The 17,806-nt window shown below is 39.5% G+C and overlaps 1 protein-coding gene across 31 annotated transcripts in view; it reads left to right on the forward strand.

Annotated features, from left to right (window-relative positions):
- LOC137992201 (cartilage oligomeric matrix protein-like) overlaps window positions 1-17,806 on the forward strand; it is an 80,104-nt gene that overhangs the window by 29,027 nt on the left and 33,271 nt on the right. For 22 of the 31 annotated variants that reach the window (XM_068837370.1, XM_068837371.1, XM_068837373.1 and 19 more), the window contains one exon: window positions 4,780-4,887. The gene's annotated coding sequence lies outside the window, so the exon portion shown is untranslated. Of the gene's footprint in view, window positions 1-4,254; window positions 4,888-6,744; window positions 6,944-9,758; window positions 9,816-17,806 lie in introns of those variants that run through there. The other 9 variants (XM_068837372.1, XM_068837366.1, XM_068837385.1 and 6 more) reach the window with 3 other exon arrangements.

A 17,806-nucleotide genomic window follows, 5' to 3' on the forward strand; every position in this document is an offset into this window, starting at 1 on the left:
GATGTCGTGAGTTCAGCCCTTCGCAATTCAATCTCTTTAACATTCTTTGATTTGGGCCATTTAAGTTTCAATAATAAAACACAAACAGCGGTTACAAACATTTGCTTGAATTGCATAACTTTTATAAACTTAACGTTTCGTATGTTACAGCGGACATCATCAGAATTGTTGTATTTTTGAATTTAAATTTATCTGTGACTGAATATAATCATCACGTCAGTCTCCAAGACTGCGAGAAGGTGACGTGACCAGCACAGCCATCTATTCCATTCTAATTCTATAACTCGGATAACCGATGTTACGTACTACGTTATGTATCCGCTGTCAAGCAGAGCACAGCTCTACTCTGCTGAAGATCGTTGGTTCCAATTCTAAACCTTAATTTTGCTTTGTTCTCGGATGAGGGCGATAAAACGTTGACCTCGTGTCACATTCTTTGCTCATATCAAGACTTTGTGCCACCAGGGCATCCAAGATTCTACACTGCATAACGAGCAGCATGGGTGATTTTCCCACACATCGTCGTCCAGAAAAACGCCTTTGTTACATTCGTCTCTATGTGTGCCCATAATACATTTTGTTTCGCCCCCCCCCCCCCCCAATTTTGCATTAACCATTGTTTTTAAATGCTCTGGGGACGCTACATATTTCCAAGAGCATTTGAAAACAATAGCTTATGCTAAATTTGGAAGGGGGCTTGAGGGGAAGCAAACAAAGTGTATTATGGGGCATTCGAAAATAGAGAATGCATATATTTGTTACACTCCTGTATGTATTCGAAATTGCACCTTGAAGGCTTCTCAATTCACCGTTTTTTTTGTACAATATATTGTCTATGAATTGTTTTTTCTCTTGTGGCAGGTTTGCTACACGCAGATCGAAAGTGGCTTTAAAATTATCATTCATAGAATTTCGTTGTACTTTTCCATTTTATGATAATTGCACGTAGTGGTCGCTGTTTGGGGTATTTACATGAAATTTTTCACCTCTTTAAGACGAAACGAAGATTTATTTTCGGAAAGTTCCGAGAGGTCAAGCTATGTATTGAAATATATATTCGATGAATAAGTATTAAGATGAATGGACAATTTTCAAGATCAGGTCAACAGCAGAATATCCTTCCGCTTATTTGGATATGAATGGCGTGTATGGTTTTTCAAAGACGAAACGAAGATTTTTTTTTTCGGAAAATTCCGAGAAAGTCATTCAAAAAATAAGTATTAAGATGAATGGACAATTTTCAAGATCAAGTCAACTGCAGAATATCCTGCCACTTATTTGGATATGAATGGCGTGTAAGGTTTTTCAAACAATGCCCGGCCACTGCAAGAACACATGCCATTGTCGCTGGGCTGTGTGCGTTTAATTTCAGTATGGATTGCCATTTCAACAATTTATGTTGCACAACAATTAAGGAATTGCAGCTTCCTTGTGGATACATGTAAAAACAGATACCTGAGGCTTGCGAAGAGTCTAGGAAAGGTCACGCGATCTATTTTTGGCCTAGCAAGACAGCATGCAAAACCGACCGCTTCAGGGCACGTTTATGAGACAGTAGGAGGCGCGAGTTAAGTTGTTTTGTTTGAGGTTTTCCAGGTCCAAAAGATTAATTGTTTGTTTTGCAAAAACCAACCAAGAAAGGAACAACAGGAAGTAACAATCCTCTAAATGATGTAGAGAATAAAGTTACTAAACATTATGAAAAACACAGATTGTAATAATAAATGTTCCTTGAATTCCGTGCGAAAAACAAATTAAACGGACATCAAGTATCTTAATAATACGGAAATACTGAACGCATTAAAAAAAAAACAACAAGAAAGAGAATTATTGCAATACATTTTTTTGGTTGATAAATAAATTAAATTAACAAATTATTTACAATCTTACAACATGTAATCTGGACGGCCTCTCTCTTTGCATAGGATGCATTAAGGTGCCACCCAAGCATCTGATTTCATTGGCTCCTAAAAATAAGGAAGACATCTATTTATTTTCTGCTTTTGTAACAGGATATTTCTGTTTCTATTCAAAATGGTAGCCTAAACTATCTGGACTTTTGTCAGAGTAAATACTTCGATTCTTTCAATTCACCCCCCTAAAATATTCCTAAAATATTCCTAGATCCGCCACTATTGGAACGAACGAAGTGTTGAAGCAAATATAGCTTTGAGTGGTAAATGTACTAATTGGGGTCTTGTACAGCAGCTGTGTACAGCAGGCAAATCAAATCAAACAACTAATATCAAATCGCATTTTTAAGGAGAGGGGAAAACCGGAGTACCCAGAGAAAATCCTCGCGAAGTAGGGCAGAGAATCAACAAACTTAGCCCACATGCCGGACGCTGGAACCCGGGGGGCCACATTGGTGGGAGGCGATTGCTATCACCACTGTTTCCTCCCAATGTTATTCTGCTAAAACAGGGTTTTGTTGGAACGGGTTGAAACGTTTATTTGTCACTTATCCAATCGAAGGCTGAGGTCGTTGACAAACAGTCTGAGATAGTATTATGCTGCAGAAAAAGAAACGTAAGCTTTGTGTGAAATCAAAGAAACTCGGAGAGGGGAGAAGTTAATGACGCACTTCATCAGAATTGGAACCATATTTGTGCAAAAGTCGGAGATTCCATGATTGGGAAAAAGACCATTTGAGACTAAAATTGAGAGCCTTGTATTTTAAGAAACAACACAACACAAAATTTAAAAACATGTTTCGACAGAAACTTCTGCCATCTTCAGTTTAAATTACAAAGTACAGCGTTGAATATATAGTGTGAACCAAAATGCTAATTAGCTGTAAGGACACATGACAATGTAAAAGATTACAAAGAACGTTTTAAATTAACATGATAAAGTTGATGATTAAGTGTAGGTTTCTCCCATTGAATATGAATGGCTTCTTTTATCTTAAGCTGGAAGTTGGTAGAAGCGTGATCTAGGATGCTGAAACAATCATTAGAGCACAAAGTGCGGCAATGCTCAGAATTCTGTAGATGTTTGAAGACGTGCGAGGTCCTATCACTGAAAGTGTGCTCGCGTACGCGCGTGGAAAAATGCCGGGTAGTTTCGCCGACATAGCAGGCATTACAGCCTTACGCTTCTACCACCTTCCAGCTTAAGATAAAAGAAGCCATTCATATTCAATGGGAAAAACCTACACTTAATCATCAACTTTATCATGTTAATTTAAAACTTTCTTTGTAATCTTTTACATTGTCATGTGTCCTTACAGCTAATTAGCATTTTGGTTCACACTATATATTCAACTCTGTACTTTGTAATTTAAACTGAAGATGGCAGAAGTTTCTGTCGAAACATGTTTTTAAATTTAAAAAGTGTTGTGTTGTTTCTTAAAATATCGTTATCCCTGCTACTATCCAGACCTTAGAGCCTTGCATCCTAACAGCATCATCAATAATAATCAAAGATCACTTGTTTTTCTCTTGAGACTAATGAAGAAGTGTTAAACATAATTTGAAACGTAGTTTTTTGTTCAGTTGGTGAGATCACAGAATTATCAAAAATAGTTGGGGCGAGTATCATCTCTAATTAACGCTGGACTGACATTATCAGTTGTCAGACGTTTATTTTGGCGGAGAGACTCTTTTTGAAATCAAGGAGTTACCGCAAATCTGTAGACAATGTTATGGTCATGCAACCGATAGTTTGTACAGCTACCAAGTCAAGTACTCCTTTGAATCCCTCAGTCACGTAAGAACGGATCCCCTCTGCAGTGAATTTAAGCTATTGAAAAGACCAGAATAAGTTCGTCCAGAGAGAATTGCACTGTTTTGATCAGTCATTGTTCTGATTTTAAAAGTTGTGTTTAGTTTAATCTTGCGGGACTTCATTTCTTTCAAATCAACTGGGCATAGGATTAAGTTTTAAACTCAATCAAACAGGATTTAACAAGAAATCAACGTTTAGACAGCTTTTGTATTAATAAGGAAATAAGCCTTTGTGACATAACTATCTGGCATCAGACAAAGGCAAACTCTCGTTCTTGTACTCTGTACTCAGAGAAACTTTGTACTTCCTCAGTTTTCTTTAACTGCGGTTCAGTTCAAACAGTAAAAGCTTATTTGTCTATTTGGAACTCAAAGGAGTTTGATGTTTTACAGAGCAATACCTTTGCCTACATTACAGGTCCAGATAGAGTTTTATCTTTGTATTAAATAACTCCGTCAAATGCGTCGTAAACAAAATGGACCAAATAAATGAATAATAATAAAATTTTATTGAATAATATTCCAGGCCCATGCTCTCTAGCGACGACATCGGATTCGTCTGAAGAGAAGTTCAAGCGGAAAGACACTCCCTTTCCACGTTGTGATTGTGTTGTGACGTTGAAAATCTGAAAAGAAATAAACAAACAAGCAAAGAGAAAAAAAGCCGGCCGGATACAAAAAAATCACACAACGAACAATTATGAAAAACGGAAAATGTAGCGTGTCAACTTTCCGTCTTCAGTACAATCTTGTTGGCATCGGTGGCTTATTTGGAAGGGATCGTCTTCCACTGTAAACGTGTCCTGGGGAGAATTTGGACACAGACACATGTCACATGTCGTACTAGAAGACAAGAAACAGACCAACATTTAGGAAAAATGTGTGGGAAAATCTGTACCATATACTTTTGCGGAAAGCCGTGTCTGAAAACCCACCATTCGACGCGTTGAGCCTCTTCTTTTGTCTGGCGTAGATGCGTGTGCGTGGGAAACATCTTGCTAAGGCGTCTTCGCAAAGGTTGACTTTACTTTTCTTCTCTCAATTCGAACAGCTCATCTGAAGGGTTCCTGATCGATTGCAATACAGTTGCCATTTTTGCGGTGTACAAAGTCTGACGGGACTCCAGTTTTTGGGAGACGTTGATACGGATCAGCTCTCGGTGAGTTTCTTGCTTTGCTTATGTGGTTTGGTGATTGTGTTCAAAAGTTCTGCTTTAGTCGTTCATGGAAATTTCAGAACTTCCCCTCGGTAATCTCTGGCTCCCGTTAAATTGTTTATCTTTCATTGTGCATCAAGCTATTTGTCCTGTTGTGTAAACAATGAAGAAGTTGCGGTTGGGGGGAATTTCTCCGTATTTGTGTCAGGCCCTAGTTAATACTTTCTTTTCTTTTCGCGTCTTTAACTTGTATTGTGCGTGCTTCAGCTTCGTCGAAGCGGTCTTTCAAAGCGGTCAGACGGTAAAATGCAGACTGAGGTTATCATTGCAACTGTTGAAAAAGCCCAAACCCTTTAGAAATGCTAACAGTTAAGGGAGCCTAAATATTGTTTTAGGGCTAATTAGGCCTAAGGTTAGCATTTCTAAGGGGTTTGGGCTTTTTCAACAGTTACATTTTAACCCTGGTCTGCAGTCTGCATTTCACACTGACCGCTTTCAAAGCCTTGCGCTTCAAGGAATGCGAAAGTGAAACGTATTGCGACAATGTGTTGATGATATTTCGTTTATTTGGGCCCACCGTGGTATTCAAGCTAAGTGGTTACTTTGCCCATGTGCGTGCTTCAGACAGTTTAATGTTAGCTCATCTTTGCTTTAAAAGTCAATGGCACACAGTTTTCGTGATGTGACAAATAAAAGAACGGAAGAAACGTGCGTTTTCCGGCGCCATGCCCATATTCCTTTAGAACAGTGCTGAGCCGGATGAATTTGTACAACCGGATGAATACAATAGAAAAGATACGTTGAAACAAAAACAGACAAAAGGAATGTGACTTATTCAACATATTTGAAGTTTTATGGGACGGTCACATTCCTTGTGCGATTACGATTTTTCGAGAGCTTAATCGATGTAATACTTTAAACTTCCATTTTAGCTCATTTGGTGATTCCGCAGTCCTCTGTTAAAAATCCCACAAGAACGAGCCTATAATAACTAGCTACCGTTCTGACGTTTTGATTGATGTTGAGGAAATCAATGATTAAAAGACAAGTTGAAGTGGGCAATCTGCGCAGTGAATTTTGGTTAATCTCCAAATAAACGGCATGTGACTAGCAAACTAAGGGAACTAACGAATAAAAAAAGGTCAGAATAGGTGGTCCTTACCTTTTAGGTTTACTAAAGGTACTCCAGCGTGATTCGTTAAGTATTTGAATGTTTTTGTTTCTTTTTAAAATGAAGTGCTACATGTATTTGCAACCCATTTCGACAGCGGAAGTACATTATAAACTCCAGCAGCGCTTATAGACTTTTGAAACGCACGTTGAGGAGAACACATCGAAGAAAATTAAAGAAAGACCTCCTCTTGTTAAATTCAAGTCAATACTAGGAAATGGGCTTTTATAACCAGGTCACAAATCGTTTTGAAACTCATCCTGTCTTCATGCATGCATGCATGGCGATTCTATCATCAGATGAAAGCTCATTTGACCAAATTATCGTTCCCATTGGCTTATGCCCTCAGCTACCTTAAGCGAATCTTCCTAATTCCATCCTAATCGTTGCGGAACTAGAATTTTAATAATGATAATTGCTAGTCTCCCGGCAGACTTTCCCTTAATAATGTGAAAGTACTGATACATTTTGTAAGAACTGGCGAAATTTTGAGGATTAATATCTTCTTCTACGCCGAGAATGAAGGCTGAGATCTGTTTTGTAGAGAACATAGTTAAGGACGTTTAGTAATTGGCCGATGGCTGACTTCACGCAGCCATATTTGGAAAGTACTCTGGACAAATAGAGTTTAATGAAAACAACAGTTTAATTTATCAGTATTGCTGTATACAAGTGAGACCTGGAACGTTACGCCGGAGGATGCCAAAAGACTTGCCTTTCACTATAAGTGTTTGGGTGGGTCGAGCACGTTACTCATGACGAAACGAGTGTTAGCTAGCGCGAGGAAAAATCTTCAGTCGGAAAAAGAAAATCCCAAGGCAGAGGCTGACGTGGCTGGACACACAAATGGGTAACGAGAGGTTATCTCAAATTGCCATTAACGTCAAGGTACTAATCAAATATGCATCAAAAGGTTAATCTCTCTTTCGCTTTCAGATAAAAACACCTTCCTCTTTTTCTGAAACTGAAAATATTATTACGTAATAATATGACTTAAATTTATTCCCATATTCTTTTTCATTTTTTGCCACTTGACTTGTGACCCTGTCATTACAAAAGCTTTTTAAAAATTCGTAAATGATACTTCGTCGACAGAAACTACAAAATGGATTTTTTTTGTGAGAATGTATGTTAGCCGTTTTTTTTTTCATACGTTCGTTTTCTACTCGAATCGTGGACTGTCAATTTCTCCGAATTTCTCGAAGATGCGGTTTGTCTGAACCCTCTAATTTCACTGTATCTTTTCGTCTTCATTGACTGTAACTGTGTTGTTTTTTGGCTTTGTTGCCATTGTTTTCAACCGTTCCTACGAGGCCCTGCACTTTGCTGGATATTTCTAAATCCAAACTTCATTGGCTTTGACTTTATATTCTAGCAAATCGATTATTTTGATTAGGACACGTGATAATCTTTCTTTTGCACTTTTGTAGCCGAAAACCAGGAGTGACAGCAGAAAACAAACAAGCAAACAACAATAACAACAACAACAACAACAACAACAAACGAATCAACGAGCAAAAGACATGCAACCTAGCCCTTCCACTTGTAACCAGTGTTTATCACCCTCATCGCTTTCGAGATTCGAACTATTTGCCCTATTGATGACCCTCCTAACGTCGGCTTTGTAGAACGTTTCTCTAAATATTAACTACAGCTTACGTAGGATTTTATAGCTGGCGTAGAAATCACCAAAACTTCAGAACGACTCCAGAGACTTAATATTATGCAGCTTCAGTTCTTTTTTTCTACAAAGCACAGGTTACCCAAATGCTTTCTCCGTCTCATATGACTACAAAGGTTAGTTTACGATGCCTGTGACGTTTTGAAGGTTGACCCGAGTCCACATTTCATCGTGTTTCAATAACTCAAGATTTTGAAGTGTTTTCGAAGATGCCCACCAAGTGTAAACGATATAAGAACATCGTTGCCGAGAATTCCCCGGATATTTCTTTAATGGCACTAGATTGTTGCGATTTCCGAGTGTCATTCTAGTTAAAAGTCAAGTGCTTGTTTATTCATCTGTCGGCTCTCCTTATCCCCGGTTTTGTGGTTTTTTTTCTTTTGTTAAACCTGAGTATTTGCTTAGCTTGACTAATGATGTACACGTTCATTCTCTTGGTATTGCCGTAAGACAATAATTCCCACTGCAGATGCGTGTTAACGGGTGCATGCAGACTTAGGAGGGGCAGGAAAATCATCAAGATTAAAATCTAACTTATCTTATTTTTGTTATTGATCTATGTGTCTGGTCAATTTTTGCCCAAAACCACGATTACTTTGTAAACCGGAGCAAGGTCAAGAATTTGTTCAACCAAAGCAAGCGACTCAAGTGCGACTTCTTGAGGCAATTACCAAGATCACCGAAGCTTCCAGAAATTGCAAAAACCTCTGGGAAAGAATGCAATCGAAACAGCTCTATAAGATCTGCGCAAGAACGTCTTGTGTTCTAAAAATAATGCAAAAAAAGGCTGTTATCTGCAGATAAAAGATTATGCGAACCTCAACGGCTTACCATAGGAATTTGGTACCTGATATGCGGTTGCCATTGTGAACTACTGGCGGTTGTCGCCGTTTTTCCTTACCACGGAACTGTCTTTCTAAGAAGAGTTCTCTAAGACTGAAACTAACGGGTAACATGTTGTTTCTTAACTTTGCGATTGAAAGTGGCACAACAATTTACAAAATTCATTTTATCGAAGAATTCTGCGCACGATGTCTTGTTTGTGGTTGCCACTGACTGACATGCGTACGTAAATCGTTCAGGGGTGCAGAAAGGGAATTAGGAATTAGTGATTATGCAGGGGCAACACATATTTTACTGACGATTATCGTTGGGTCTGGAGAGTCAAGCTGTTCTAAAAATTTCGGTTCTACGTTGCCAGAGAGCTACTGATTTCTTTACTAAAATCTCACCTAAAAGATTCGCAACCTGGGAAAAGTAGTCCCTTACGTTTTCGGATGGGATATTTTTTGCCATTTTTGGCGGCATTACATAAGGTCACCTAGCAGTTTCAGATGATCAAATGGTTCGGTAGGAAGTTCTTAGAAGGTAACGTTCAGCTAGCAATTTCTGAAATGAAGATATCATTCCCTAAAATTTGCGGACACTTTAATTTTCAGCTCAGTAAGATATCCGAACAGATCAAATTCTTCTAGGTGATAAAATAACACTTTAGTTAGCCTTCGTACATTACAAAGAGACTATAAATGTTTCCCAAAGGCTTTTGGCTTAATTGGCTCGTTGCACGCCCTTGATTATGGGACCTGGTAAACAAGTGCACATTTAGGCACGGGTGGTTATTGCGCTATCGAATTAGATCGGGTGATTTCAATTGGTGTAATTCCGTCTGGGACATTGGAATTCACTTTTTACTCTGCCGAACTGCGCCCTCGTAATCCTCTCATTCGTCGTGCAGCACAAGAATTCTGTATATGCGGAGAAGATATTCTGGCTTAATTAAACTCAAAAGCAATTGAGACACTGTAAGAACGACATGTTTGCAATGGTTTGGGGCAGATGACACGATACCAGCGACAAGTGGGCAAAAAATACCAACAAGTCGATCCACTGTAAACTGAAATTAACAATAAACCCAAATCAAGTCAAATGTTGGGTTTAAGGGTTAAGTTTAGGGTTGTCCAGTAAGATCTCAAATTTCTGTTCTGGATCTGTTTATTTCCTTTGATCTGACGTCTTATATAGTTACATTACGGAGAAGTTTGTGGGCGTAGAAAAGGATTTACTGAAACATCGCAGAGGGTAAGTTTATCGCACTGTTTAGCAACCTCTGAAGAGAAATTTCAGTATTCATTTAGTCAAACTGAAGGTCAGTAGATACTGCGAATTTTGCATCATGAGTTATCACATGGTATTTCCCTTGCAGCAACTGAACATATGATTTCTTGTCGTCATTCCTTTTCCATAGTAATTTTCTAAGCACTCCGCCTTATCCTTATCGGGCAATTCCAGTTTTAGTCACTTTAAGGGTCCAATTATCAGCCATTTAGCGGATCGCTCTGTGTTTCTATGTTAAGAGCAGTCGGTTCTTATATTTGAGACTGTGAAATCCTTGACACGATCATACTGGGCCGAAAAGGTATCGACGGACTCCGTTTGACTGGAAGTTGACACCACTGATTTTAAAACGAATTCAATCAAGTAGTATTTTCCGATAAGATACGGTACGATAACTTTCTTTACAGAGGGAGACGCAATTGGCCCTCTAGCAATACCACAGAGGAAAGACCATGGACTACTCTTTGCGAATAGTGAGGGTTAGACAAGGTTTTGAGACGGGGCTTATGGTTCATACGTCGTTATCCGAGAATATTACCGTCTGAGCAGTCGGCGGCTAACGATGTTGTTCGTTCATTTGTTGTATATTTCGATATTGTGCGTCCGGATCAAGCCGAAGAAATCAGGGATAATGTCAAATATCCCTTCTTCACCTTTTTAGCCGATTGAGACATTGTGAGAAAAAATACAAAGTGTCCCTGTCGATTTGGTTCCAAAACAGATCAGCTATGAACATATAACATTATTCTCGTTCCTGGATCTAGGAGTTATTTAAACGGAGGCCTTCTATCAGTTCCCGCGGATGTGATCAAAGTTCCTTGGTTTTAATTCATCTGTTAATCAATATAATTATGTTTTCACCTTTTCAGCATACTGACTACACGCGGCTCCTTTTATCACGGTAATCTTATAGATTTAATACCAAGACGGATTTCGCTTTAAACCTTTAGACTTAGTAAAATCACGGACAGAAAATAGAAATGAATTATATGACTCTGTCACAGTGCACTTTGTGTAATATTCGCACATTTGCTTTTCATTTCGAAACAAGTGATAAACGCCCATTTTATTTAGCTATGATTTTCTTTGAACCTTTAGAACAGCGTCCTGTACTTATTCGTTTCTTCTCTAGTGGCCTTACAAGGAGATGAAACTTAAAAAGCTGCCGTATGGAAGACTAGTTTTTGTAAGAGAGAGCTTCATTAAGCAAAAATCTCTTTCAGCTCAGTTTTCGTTTTTTAGCGCAGAAAACTTGATACGTTATCCGCTTTTCGAGTTAAAATGGAAACGTTCTCTTTCGCTTAGTGTCACTTATTTTGTCTCGTTTCTATTTCTATTTTTTGTGTGAATTTCCGATTGCGGCATTAGTTATCAGCTGCTCCAGTTACACTGTCTATGAAATGAGTTACGCAAAAGGGAGGATAAAGTATGTAGTGGGACTACCGTATGATTCTTCAAACTTTTGAAGCGAATTTAATTTGGCTTTGCTGTTTGTATAAGGTATATCCGTGACATTTCTCTTGGTGTATTTTCGAGAACCTTTATAATAGGCAATGGTCTGGCAGTTCTTCAACAATGAAAACCGATACGAGTAACGCTTAATTTAGGGGAGAAAATGACTTCCTCTATTAAATCTCAAATTTGGCTATTACACGTTGTAGTTTTGCTGACGACGGCAAAGAAATGGACAAAAGTGAAAAACGCCCGTGCAGATCGTGCAAAGCTATTGTTTTTGCTCACTAAATATGCAAAATTTTGGCGTTCTCGTTGCCGTCCCCGTTGTAGTTGCTAAAGCTCCCTAAAGTCTGTACTCTCCGGCGTTTGACTCACCAGTGGACTATGTTGTTTTTGTCGTTCTGTGACGGCTAATGTCTTTAATATCCGTGTTATTAATATAATTATCTCATAAATAAATTAATAACCCACAGGAATTTTAGCTTTCCTCGTAAAAGGAAGCCCAAATCTCATTGCAAAAAAAGATGCCTTGTGAAACAAGTTTGTCTTTGTTGCTTGTTTAAGCTACAAATGCATGGCATTTCTCGCCGCGGCTACCTGACGCATTTTCGAGACCTTAATAATGTCTGCAATCTGTTTTGACGCGAGAAAAAAACATTGATTCACCAACAGACCGGCTGTTACATTTGTCGTTCTGTTACGCCTAATTCCTTTGACCGCGTCATTCAAAATTATCGCTTTCACGTAATGCTTCCTCAACTGCGCATGCGTTATGCTTTGGGTATGCCAAAATACTAATTTTCCTCCCCGTTTATTATTATTATCCTTAACTTGTTGCTAATGAAATGTCTTGGCCGTAAAAAATTCCCCTTATTATATGACTATCTCCGTGAGCGGGCAAGATGAACCAAATCCCGCGCTGTGATTGGCTACCCGAGCGGGCAAGATGGAGCGATATTGCCTGCTCGGGATTTCTCGCTTGGTCCCGCAATATCAGAGATCATTTTTTGGTGTTACAGTAAATCCTTTATTGACCAAGCTTCTTAGGTCAAGATGGCTGGATATTGGCCTGTTTCTGGTTCTTTTTTTGCGCGTTTATGGACCTCGACTTCGTCTTTGTCTTGGCCAATATTCAGCCATCATGACATAACAAGCTTGGTCAATAACCCATATGTATAACTGTGTCGCCACGTGGTATCACACCAAGAATATTAAGCTTTCTTTATTAACTTCCTAATCTTTGTTTACGTTTAAGAGAGCAGACAGAGACGGGCGTGTTGTTTTCATTTGTGAGACAATAGCCCGTGTCAAAGTTGTTTGCTCAGTGGCCAAGCCTATAAATAGCTGCGAGGCTTCCGGTGGCATTGTATTGACACAGACTTCACTACCTTTATAATGTAAATTGTGTTGTTGTAATTCCGATTTCGTAGTTTACATTAACGTTATGAAAGCACAAAGGTTTGTATCAAAACAGGGTCATCGGCAGCCTTGCTTCCATTCTTAGGTCAGGTAACTTAGCTATAACTGTAGCATGTTTTATTTTGTACACACTGGGAACACTCACCATGTCAGTCCAGAGTTTGTCGTGAAGAAAAATAAGTGTCAATGTTGATAGATTTGATGATTCCTATAGGAGAATCTTTGCTTATATGTTTTACGTCATTAGCATAAGGCGATCACTCCTTAATCAGTCAGCCAAGAATAAAGTACTGACCATTTGAATGTGATATGCCAGATAATCTACGAGCAATGATGCTTTGAAAATTCAATTTTTTTTTCACAAAGAATGTGTGGGGGTCATGAACGCTTTTGTGACCCAAGAATTTACCAGTTTTGGATGGCTAATAACTGGCTCGTTATCAAAGCTAAAGGGCGTAAAAGTCTTTTGCCTTTTGACGGAACTCAATTTGTAAATAACATGTTGCCTTCTGCAAACTCGCATGTTAATGAAACAAGATGAAAACAATAGCGTTGGTAAAGATTCCCTTATGCTCTGTGTTTATGGTAATAGTGCAGGGTGTCTTGAAAACCAAGACCCCTAAGGGGGGTCTTTGTTTTCAAGACACCCAGACGAACATTCCTTCTTTATAAATTATTTCCTCAGTTTGAGAAGTGCGCAAAGTAGCCGACAAGACAGATAGAGAGTGTATTCTTGCTTTTGAAGAAGCTAAGGCCGGTTTCAAACGTCGAACTTTACATGTGCCGAATCTAATGCAAATAAGCACTTAAGTGTCTGTTGAGTGCTTACGAATCTTTACCGAACACTGTTTTTGATACGCGACGTAGTCTTATTTCGAGCTTTTACCATGGGCCGGTTGCTCGAAGACTTCTTAGCGCTAACCGTTGGTTAATTCGCCCTTGTTACACGGCGGCCATATTGTCCCGGGAGACCAAAAAAGCTTTGTTTTACCACGCCAAACCTCGCAGTAGAAACGATGGGGGTGAGGCTTGGCGTGGCAAAACCAAGCCTTTTTTGGTCTCCCGGGACAATATGGCGGCCGTGTGACAAGGTCGAATTAAGAAGGATCAAAACCCATGGGTTTTCATGGTATTTAACACGGTTAGAGCTAACCATGCTTCGAGCAACGCGGGCCATCATGGGCCCGTTTCTCGAAAGTCCCGAAAATTTTTCGGGCCCGGAAAGCGATTTGTGAATCTGCCAACCACTTGTTCAGGAAATCCGATCTTTAAAGATATTTTCAAGGTAACAAAAAGCAAACTAAATGTAAAGTTGGACGACTTAAATCCCCTCCGTTCTTGAGATACAGAGGGAATTGTGACGCCCGAAAATGACCCGTAAAGTTTCGGGACTTTCGAGAAACTGGCCCCAGAACTGGGCCTGCCACGGGCAACCATTCTGTTCGGTTGCTATTGCTACTAAGCGGCAATTACATCGAAACCTGTTGCAGCCGTAAGGTTTTGCTCGGGATTGGAGCCGTTAGTTAAAAAGGACACAAGGAGCTTATTCACCTAGGATTAACACTCCTTTTTTGGGAACTGAATTATGAAAGAAAAAATACACAAGCGTTTAGGGTTTTATGTCTCGTGATGAATTCTTCTGTCTTCACTTTTGTCAGTCTTGTGTGATGGTGGCACTGAATTGCAATAAAAGCTAATAAAAACGCGTTGATGAGACTGTCAATAGCCTTTTCTATCACTGTTAGACACCAAATATTAGATTGCATTCCATTCTGTTCCACCCAAAAGCTAATGAGAATAATAGTGTTCCGCTCATCGAACGTTCCAGCACAGCAAAAGAATCGAAAGATACATTGTGTAATAAGGAGCCGAATAATGCGTGTGTGGTTTGGACATGAGCTCATCCAGAGCAGAATAGGCTGCGCCCTAACTTGATCTCTTGAAATTAGAGGTTGTAATTGAGATGCGTGTTTCCTGCGAGTAAGATGAAAAGAGCGCTTTTGTTTTTTATTGTGAAAATAATTTTAGTCATGTTTACACACTTTTTCGTGATCCCTAGGGAGCCTTGTTTTCAACGATGCAGTTGTTTAGGTCTAAGTGATATAAATAATTTGTTTGAAATACTCTAGTTTTATATGAAAACATATTATTTTCACTGTGTTCTTTGTAATTAATTAAGTCCCTCTACCGAGAGTAGAGTAAATTGAGACCTGAATGCGAAATAGTTTGCTAAACAAATCAATATGGCAGAAAAAAATCTTTATATATACCACGCTGTGTGGGTCGGTGAGAATCATTGTCATCTCGTTATTTATGCCAGCAGTCGGAGCTACCAAGTATCATTTAGTGGATTATAGCACTCAAACATCCAAGGATAACGTGGAAGAATATTGAATGAACCTTTATTTTGACGACTTTTCATCTTGCTTTCATTTTCCAGAGCACGTGGAAGGTACGTAACAAACAAAGTGCATACAGCAGCCCACAAAACCGGTTCTTCTCGTTCGATTCTCGTGTGTTTTTCGGCGCTTAACCAGTTTCCCTGGCGATTTTTGTCAAAATAGCTTTCCGAATTGTGTGCTATTCTCACCTATCGTGCATTATTTCGCTTGACAATGAAGTAGCTTTTGCTCGATCAGTTTTACACTTTTTGCCGAGTTTTTGAAGAGAGATCAATTAAACCATTTTCTCTTGAACTGCTCATTTGATTTTATTGTTATAATCGCCACTGCCATAGGTGCTTGGCGATCTGGTCTTTCGCGATTATTCGAGTTCATTCACGTCTTGCAATGTGGACGAAGTATCCTAAAAATAAATTAGTACGAGCGGTTTTACAGTAAAGATGGAGAGTGCGGAAAGGTTCACATCTTTATGCTCCCGTTTTCGTCAAAACCTCAATTTTTTTTTCCATATCGTTGAGCGGAGCACCCCAAAAATATGTGCTAAAATGCGTACCGCACATGCATCATGATTATTTTTCCTCTTTCAACCAATATTAATTGTTTTGTGGCGTCGTTGTTGTCGTAACTGTGCGTCGTCGTTTGTTAAACTCCCAATTGTTCGGCTGTCTCTCGGCGCGTTGGCATATTCATCTTGTCAATTTAAGGACATTCGCGCCCAAAAGGTTCCCACGTACAGATTTTTTTTAAACTTGCCACACAGAAAGGTAATGACCTACTTTTGCCAAAAAGGCAAAAAAAAACGGGGGGTCACCGTGCTCATTTTCGAGATTATGAGCTGCACTTTTAGAAGCTTGCGTTATTTTAAGACGATTTTAGCTTACAACTGTCAGCAATAAAAAAGCTACATTAGTGAAATTTAGATCACGTAAACGTACTCAATTCAACATAACTAATATAAGTCTTTTTCTGAGGTGAAATAGACCTTGAAAAACGATACATATTAGTCTAAGAAAGAAAACTTTGGTCGCACGAGAGCATAAAAGGTGAAATATTTGTAACTTCTCACGTACAGATTGTTTTGGTTCTTTGTTAAAATGGACAAAATCAGGAAAGGAAGTGATCTACGGAAAGAAAAATGGGAGTCACCGAGCATTCAAGGGAGTAAAATCGCTGCGAAGTTCTCAAAGCGATTGTCTATTCGCACTGTCACGCGATTGCGTGACATTTCCGAGAAGACCTGGGTCCACAGCTATGCCATGATGCCACACGCTTTCATGTTCCATTCTTGTGGAAAATGTTTGTGCCTATAGCATCGTGTTTACCTTCGTGGTCTGCGATGCATGACGTACCCGTGACATGCGCGAAAAAATGCGCAGTAGCAATGGGCGCGAACGTCCTTAATTTAGTTTCCATGATTTTATTCCTGAAGGCAAAATTCGACAGTTGAACATAATCGTCTCCTATCATATGCATCCAGAAGAATTTTGTTTTGAGTCAACGGGAGGAAGTTTACGTTGCATTGGAGCTTTTTTCAGCATAGTTTGTCGCATCACGGGAAAACAATTCAATAGAGTATGTTCAGTCACGGGATCAGTAACCTTATTTTTCTACCGAAACAAAAGAAAACGTTTGCATGATGATTCGTTGGGTAAAGACTTGTTTCCATATCTCAAAGTGCCCTTGGACGTGAGGTGCCTGGGAATGAAATTAAATCACTGGAATCGGAATGCTAACAGTTAAGCCTAAATATTGTTTTACGCCTAAGTAGGCCTAAGGTTAGCATTTCTAAGGGGGTTGGGCTTTTTCAACAGTTACATTATAACCTCAGTCTGCATTTTACTTTGACCGATTCCAGTGATTTAATTTCATTCCCAGGCACCTCACGTCCAAGGGCACTTTGAGATATGGAAACAAGTCTTTACCGATTAGTTGGGTAGACCAACATGGCCGACGTTCCATTGTCTTGGAACACCAACATGGCTGCCGTGACGTCACGTGAGAGCACTGAAAGCCATTTCCGAGTTGCCGTTTGTTTCGGTTTTAAATTGAGTACTGGTGCTCAACTATTGAAAGGAAAACGAGTTTGGTTTGCATAAGAATACGCATGCAACGCATGCCCCACGATATGTTTGCTGTGACTTGAGCCCGCTGTAGTCCGATACAGTAATTCCGCTGTCACGGCGTTTTTTGGCCCCCCGTGTTATCTGTTCTCCCGGACACTGGCCACTAGAGCTGTGTGTTCCCCCTTCGCCATAACGATAAATATGATAGCAGAATATGAATACAGAAAGTATCCTAAACATGCATAAAAGCTAACCTTAGGCCTAATTAGGCCTAAAAATATGTTTTTAGGCCTAAGCTTAGCCTTTATGCATGATTAGGATTCATATTCTGCTATCATATTTATCGTTATGGCGGAGGGGGAACACACAGCACTAGTGCTCAGTGTTCGGGAACAGATAACATGGGGGAACACATAACGCTGTAACACCGCTGTTGTTAAGTGAGCCCACACAACTTGCAAGTACGAAGTATCACGTGAAAATTCGGTTGCTAAGTAACCGCCGCGCATGCTCAGTTCATCTGAGTTCTCTTTTCCCGTACTCCTCAGCCCAGTGAATGCAAAAAGAAAAGACTGAGACCTCTGCCAGCAGGGAATGAACGGACCAAGGTCAATAG

This window comes from Montipora foliosa, chromosome 2 (genome assembly GCF_036669935.1).
Source record: "Montipora foliosa isolate CH-2021 chromosome 2, ASM3666993v2, whole genome shotgun sequence".
Taxonomy (NCBI): domain Eukaryota; kingdom Metazoa; phylum Cnidaria; class Anthozoa; order Scleractinia; family Acroporidae; genus Montipora; species Montipora foliosa.